This window comes from Syngnathus floridae, chromosome 4, assembly GCF_059516105.1.
Source record: "Syngnathus floridae isolate MCC-2025c chromosome 4, RoL_Sflo_1.0, whole genome shotgun sequence".
Lineage (NCBI taxonomy): Eukaryota > Metazoa > Chordata > Actinopteri > Syngnathiformes > Syngnathidae > Syngnathus > Syngnathus floridae.
The window spans coordinates 17,252,067-17,258,664 of record NC_142416.1 but is presented as its reverse complement, the minus strand read 5'-3'; positions in this window follow the sequence as shown (position 1 = coordinate 17,258,664).

Below are 6,598 nucleotides of genomic sequence, written 5' to 3'. Positions count from 1 at the left end.
GGGTTAGGGTTAGAGCTATGGTTAGGGTTAGACTAAGGTTAAGGTTAGAGCTAGGGTTAGGGTAGGGCTAGGGTTACAGCTAGGGTTAGAGCTAGGGTTAGAGCAGGGTTAGGGCAAGGGTTAGAGCTAGGGTTAGAGCAGGGTTAGACTAGGGTTAGAGCTAGTGTTAGAGCTAGTACTAGGATTAGGGCTAGGGTTAGGGTTAGCGAGCTCTAACCCTAGCGCTAACCCTAGCACTAGGGTTAGAGCTAGGGTTAAGGCAGGGTTAGGGCTGGGGTTAGACTAGGGTTAGAGCTAGGGTTAGGGTAAGAGCTAGGGTTAGCGTTAGGGTTAGAGCTAGGGTTAGATCAGAGATAGAGCAAGGATTAGGGTTAGAGCAAAGGTTAAAGATAGGGTTAGGGTTAGCATTAGGGTTGGGGTTAGGGTTAAGGTTAGTATTAGGGTTAGAGCTATGGTTAGGGTTAGACTAGGGTTAGGGTTAGCTAGCTCTAACCCTAGCCCTAATCCTAGTACTAGCTCTAACCCTAACCCTGCTAGGGTAAGTGCTAGGGTTAGAGCTAGGGTTAGCGTTAGGGTTAGAGCTAAGGTCAGAGCAGGGTTAGGGCTAGGGTTAGAGCAGGGTTAGGGCTAGGGTTAGACTAGGGTTAGACCTAGGGTTAGAGCTAGTACTGGGATTAGGGTTAGCTAGCTCTAACCCTAGCTCTAGGGTTAGCGCTAGGGTTAGAGCAGGGTTAGGGCTAGGGTTAGAGCTGGAGCTAGGGTTAGAGCTAGGGTTAGGGTAGGGCTAGGGTTACAGCTAGGGTTAGGGTTAGGTTAGGGATAGAGCAAGGATTAGGGTTAGAGCTAAGGTTAAAGCTAGGGTTAGGGTTAGCATTAGGGTTGGGGTTAGGGTTAAAGTAAGTATTAGGGTTAGACTAGGGTTAGGGTTAGCTAGCTCTAACCCTAGCCCTAATCCTAGTACTAGCTCTAACCCTAGCCCTAACCCTAGTCTAACCCTAGTCCTAACCCTGCTAGGGTAAGAGCTAGGGTTAGAGCTAGCTAGGGTTTGTGTTAGGCTTAGGCTTGCTTTTGCTGTGCTGAGGCTTAGGGTTAGGCTTGCTCTTGCTGTGGTTAGGGTTAGGGTTAGGGTTTGTGTTAGGCTTAGGCTTGCTTTTGCTGTGCTGAGGCTTAGGGTTAGGCTTGCTCTTGCTGTGGTTAGGGTTAGGGTTAGGGTTTGTGTTAGGCTTGCTTTTGCTGTGCTGAGGCTTAGGGTTAGGCTTGCTCTTGCTGTGGTTAGGGTTAGGGTTAGGGTTTGTGTTAGGCTTAGGCTTGCTTTTGCTGTGCTGAGGCTTAGGGTTAGGCTTGCTCTTGCTGTGGTTAGGGTTAGGGTTAGGGTTTGTGTTAGGCTTAGGCTTGCTTTTGCTGTGCTGAGGCTTAGGGTTAGGCTTGCTCTTGCTGTGGTTAGGGTTAGGGTTAGGGTTTGTGTTAGGCTTGCTTTTGCTGTGCTGAGGCTTAGGGTTAGGCTTGCTCTTGCTGTGGTTAGGGTTAGGGTTTGTGTTAGGCTTAGGCTTGCTTTTGCTGTGCTGAGGCTTAGGGTTAGGCTTGCTCTTGCTGTGGTTAGGGTTAGGGTTAGGGTTTGTGTTAGGCTTAGGCTTGCTTTTGCTGTGCTGAGGCTTAGGGTTAGGCTTGCTCTTGCTGTGGTTAGGGTTAGGGTTAGGGTTTGTGTTAGGCTTGCTTTTGCTGTGCTGAGGCTTAGGGTTAGGCTTGCTCTTGCTGTGGTTAGGGTTAGGGTTAGGGTTTGTGTTAGGCTTAGGCTTGCTTTTGCTGTGCTGAGGCTTAGGGTTAGGCTTGCTCTTGCTGTGGTTAGGGTTAGGGTTAGGGTTTGTGTTAGGCTTAGGCTTGCTTTTGCTGTGCTGAGGCTTAGGGTTAGGCTTGCTCTTGCTGTGGTTAGGGTTAGGGTTAGGGTTTGTGTTAGGCTTGCTTTTGCTGTGCTGAGGCTTAGGGTTAGGCTTGCTCTTGCTGTGGTTAGGGTTAGGGTTAGGGTTTGTGTTAGGCTTAGGCTTGCTTTTGCTGTGCTGAGGCTTAGGGTTAGGCTTGCTCTTGCTGTGGTTAGGGTTAGGGTTTGTGTTAGGCTTAGGCTTGCTTTTGCTGTGCTGAGGCTTAGGGTTAGGCTTGCTCTTGCTGTGGTTAGGGTTAGGGTTAGGGTTTGTGTTAGGCTTGCTTTTGCTGTGCTGAGGCTTAGGGTTAGGCTTGCTCTTGCTGTGGTTAGGGTTAGGGTTAGGGTTTGTGTTAGGCTTAGGCTTGCTTTTGCTGTGCTGAGGCTTAGGGTTAGGCAAGAGCAAGCCTAACCCTAAGCCTCAGCACAGCAAAAGCAAGCCTAACACAAACCCTAACCCTAACCCTAACCACAGCAAGAGCAAGCCTAACCCTAAGCCTCAGCACAGCAAAAGCAAGCCTAAGCCTAACACAAACCCTAACCCTAACCCTAACCACAGCAAGAGCAAGCCTAACCCTAAGCCTCAGCACAGCAAAAGCAAGCCTAACACAAACCCTAACCCTAACCCTAACCACAGCAAGAGCAAGCCTAACCCTAAGCCTCAGCACAGCAAAAGCAAGCCTAAGCCTAACACAAACCCTAACCCTAACCCTAACCACAGCAAGAGCAAGCCTAACCCTAAGCCTCAGCACAGCAAAAGCAAGCCTAACACAAACCCTAACCCTAACCCTAACCACAGCAAGAGCAAGCCTAACCCTAAGCCTCAGCACAGCAAAAGCAAGCCTAACACAAACCCTAACCCTAACCCTAACCCTAACCACAGCAAGAGCAAGCCTAACCCTAAGCCTCAGCACAGCAAAAGCAAGCCTAAGCCTAACACAAACCCTAACCCTAACCCTAACCACAGCAAGAGCAAGCCTAACCCTAAGCCTCAGCACAGCAAAAGCAAGCCTAACACAAACCCTAACCCTAACCCTAACCACAGCAAGAGCAAGCCTAACCCTAAGCCTCAGCACAGCAAAAGCAAGCCTAAGCCTAACACAAACCCTAACCCTAACCCTAACCACAGCAAGAGCAAGCCTAACCCTAAGCCTCAGCACAGCAAAAGCAAGCCTAAGCCTAACACAAACCCTAACCCTAACCCTAACCACAGCAAGAGCAAGCCTAACCCTAAGCCTCAGCACAGCAAAAGCAAGCCTAACACAAACCCTAACCCTAACCCTAACCACAGCAAGAGCAAGCCTAACCCTAAGCCTCAGCACAGCAAAAGCAAGCCTAAGCCTAACACAAACCCTAACCCTAACCCTAACCACAGCAAGAGCAAGCCTAACCCTAAGCCTCAGCACAGCAAAAGCAAGCCTAAGCCTAACACAAACCCTAGCTAGCTCTAACCCTAGCTCTTACCCTAGCAGGGTTAGGACTAGGGTTAGACTAGGGTTAGGGCTAGGGTTAGAGCTAGTACTAGGATTAGGGCTAGGGTTAGAGCTAGCTAACCCTAACCCTAGTCTAACCCTAATACTTACTTTAACCCTAACCCCAACCCTAATGCTAACCCTAACCCTAGCTTTAACCTTAGCTCTAACCCTAATCCTTGCTCTATCCCTAACCTAACCCTAACCCTAGCTGTAACCCTAGCCCTACCCTAACCCTAGCTCTAACCCTAGCTCCAGCTCTAACCCTAGCCCTAACCCTGCTCTAACCCTAGCGCTAACCCTAGAGCTAGGGTTAGAGCTAGCTAACCCTAATCCCAGTACTAGCTCTAACCCTAGGTCTAACCCTAGTCTAACCCTAGCCCTAACCCTGCTCTAACCCTAGCCCTAACCCTGCTCTGACCTTAGCTCTAACCCTAACGCTAACCCTAGCTCTAACCCTAGCACTTACCCTAGCAGGGTTAGGGTTAGAGCTAGTACTAGGATTAGGGCTAGGGTTAGAGCTAGCTAACCCTAACCCTAGTCTAACCCTAACCATAGCTCTAACCCTAATACTAACCTTAACCCTAACCCCAACCCTAATGCTAACCCTAACCCTATCTTTAACCTTTGCTCTAACCCTAATCCTTGCGCTATCTCTGATCTAACCCTAGCTCTAACCCTAACGCTAACCCTAGCTCTTACCCTAACCCTAGCTCTAACCCTAGTCTAACCCCAGCCCTAACCCTGCCTTAACCCTAGCTCTAACCCTAGTGCTAGGGTTAGCGCTAGGGTTAGAGCTCGCTAACCCTAACCCTAGCCCTAATCCTAGTACTAGCTCTAACACTAGCTCTAACCCTAGTCTAACCCTGCTCTAACCCTAGCTCTAACCCTTGCCCTAACCCTGCTCTAACCCTAGCTCTAACCCTAGCTGTAACCCTAGCCCTACCCTAACCCTAGCTCTAACCTTAACCTTAGTCTAACCCTAACCATAGCTCTAACCCTAACCCTAGCTCTATCTCTAACCTAAACCTAGCTCTAACCCTAACGCTAACCCTAGCTCTTACCCTATCCCTGCTCTAACCCTAGCCCTATCCCTGCTCTAACCCTAGCTCTAACCTTAACCCTAGTCTAACCCTAACCAAAGCTCTAACCCTAATACTAACCTCAACCCCAACCGTAATGCTAACCTAACCCTAATCCTAGTACTAGCTCTAACCCTAGCTCTAACCCTAGTCTAACCCTGCTCTAACCCTAGCTCTAACCCTTACCCTAACCCTGCTCTAACCCTAGCTCTAACCCTAGCTGTAACCCTAGCCCTACCCTAACCTTACCTCTAACCTTAACCTTAGTCTAACCCTAACCATAGCTCTAACCCTAACCCTAGCTCTATCTCTACTCTAAACCTAGCTCTAACCCTAACGCTAACCCTAACCCTAGCTCTTACCCTATCCCTGCTCTAACCCTAGCCCTATCCCTGCTCTAACCCTAGCCCTACCCTAACCCTAGCTCTAACCTTAACCCTAGTCTAACCCTAACCAAAGCTCTAACCCTAATACTAACCTCAACCCCAACCCTAATGCTAACCCTAACCCTAGCTTTAACCTTAGCCCTAACCCTAGCTCTAACCCCAATCCTAGCTCTATCTCTAACCTAACCCTAGTTCTAACCCTAAAGCTAACCGTAACGCTAACCCTAGCTCTTACCCTAACCCTAGCTCCAGCTCTAACCCTAGCCCTAATCCTAGTACTAGATCTAAGCCTAGCCCTAACCCTAGTCTAACCCTAGCCCTAACCCTGCCCTAACCCTAGGTCTAACTCTATTGCCAGCTGTAACCCTAACCCTAGCTCTTATCCTAGCTCTAAGCCTAACCCTAGCTCTAACTCTAACCCTAAGCCTAGCTCTAACCCTCACTCTAGTGCTAAAACTAGCTCTAATCCTAGCACAAACTCTAAACCTTACCCTTAGCTTTAGGGAGGTGTATGGTTCTATAGGCACACGAGCAACTGTGTTGCAAATTTTCCAAGATTAAAGTTTTAGGCGCCACTGGGATTCGAACTCATGTCGCTGGGGTGAGAGCTCTGAGCACTAACCACAACACTATGGAAGTATCGCTCTTAGTGAGTGGAATAGATATGCTTTCATGGAGTAGCTCACAAGGGAATAGATCAGTGGTCCCCAACCTTTTTTGCGTCGGGGACCGGTCACGCGTCAGAAATATTTTCGCGGACCGTTACATTTATAATAAATATATAAATACGATGAAATAAAATCATAAGACTATTTTTTTGTTTTAGTCGGTTGTTTTTTTTAGTTTTTCCTTGCTCTCTTGGGAGCTTAAGATGTAGGGATAAGATTGAGAATAATTCTCAATGATATATATATATATATATATCAATATATATATTACAATATATATATATATATATATATATATATATATATATATATATATATATATATATATATATATATATATAGTAATGCCATTGAACCTGGTGCCACCTCGCCGTAAAACAAAACGAAGAAAATGATGTCACTTCCCGTTCACGAACGAGTCCTGAAAACACTACATTAGGTACACTACCATTTTCAGGTGTACCTAATAACTTTATGCATTTTTTTGTACTTGTCAAGAATGTGTATTTGACTACTTGCTCTTTAGTTTGGGGGACACCAACACATATTACACAACGTAAAACACATATCCATTGTGTCAGTTAACCAAATGTCAAATTTTTGTTTTCATGCCCCAAAAAATAAAAACAAGGAATAAAACACCAGACAAGTTTTAACAAGTTTTTAATGTTTATTAAAACAATAATAATAATAATAATACAAGTAAATTTCAAAGCAGCAATCTAATGTGAAATTGCAGTAGCTATACATACAGATATTGTCATATAAAGCAGTTAACCAAATGTCTGATTTTTATGTTTTAATTGGCGAATATAAAAACAAGGAATAAAAGACAAGTTTTAACATAAAATATTATTAATAATAATATTAAAAGCAAATTTCAAACCATCAATCTAATGTGAAATTGCAGTAGATAAGAATATTTAGGCATATATATGCATACACGTTATTTAAAAAGTACTATAAGTGTTACATTGTATTGTATATTGTTCACCAGCTCAGTGGCCTTGTGTTAGAGTGCCCGCCCTGAGATTGGGAGGTCGTGGTTTCAAACCCCGGCCGGGTCATACCGGTG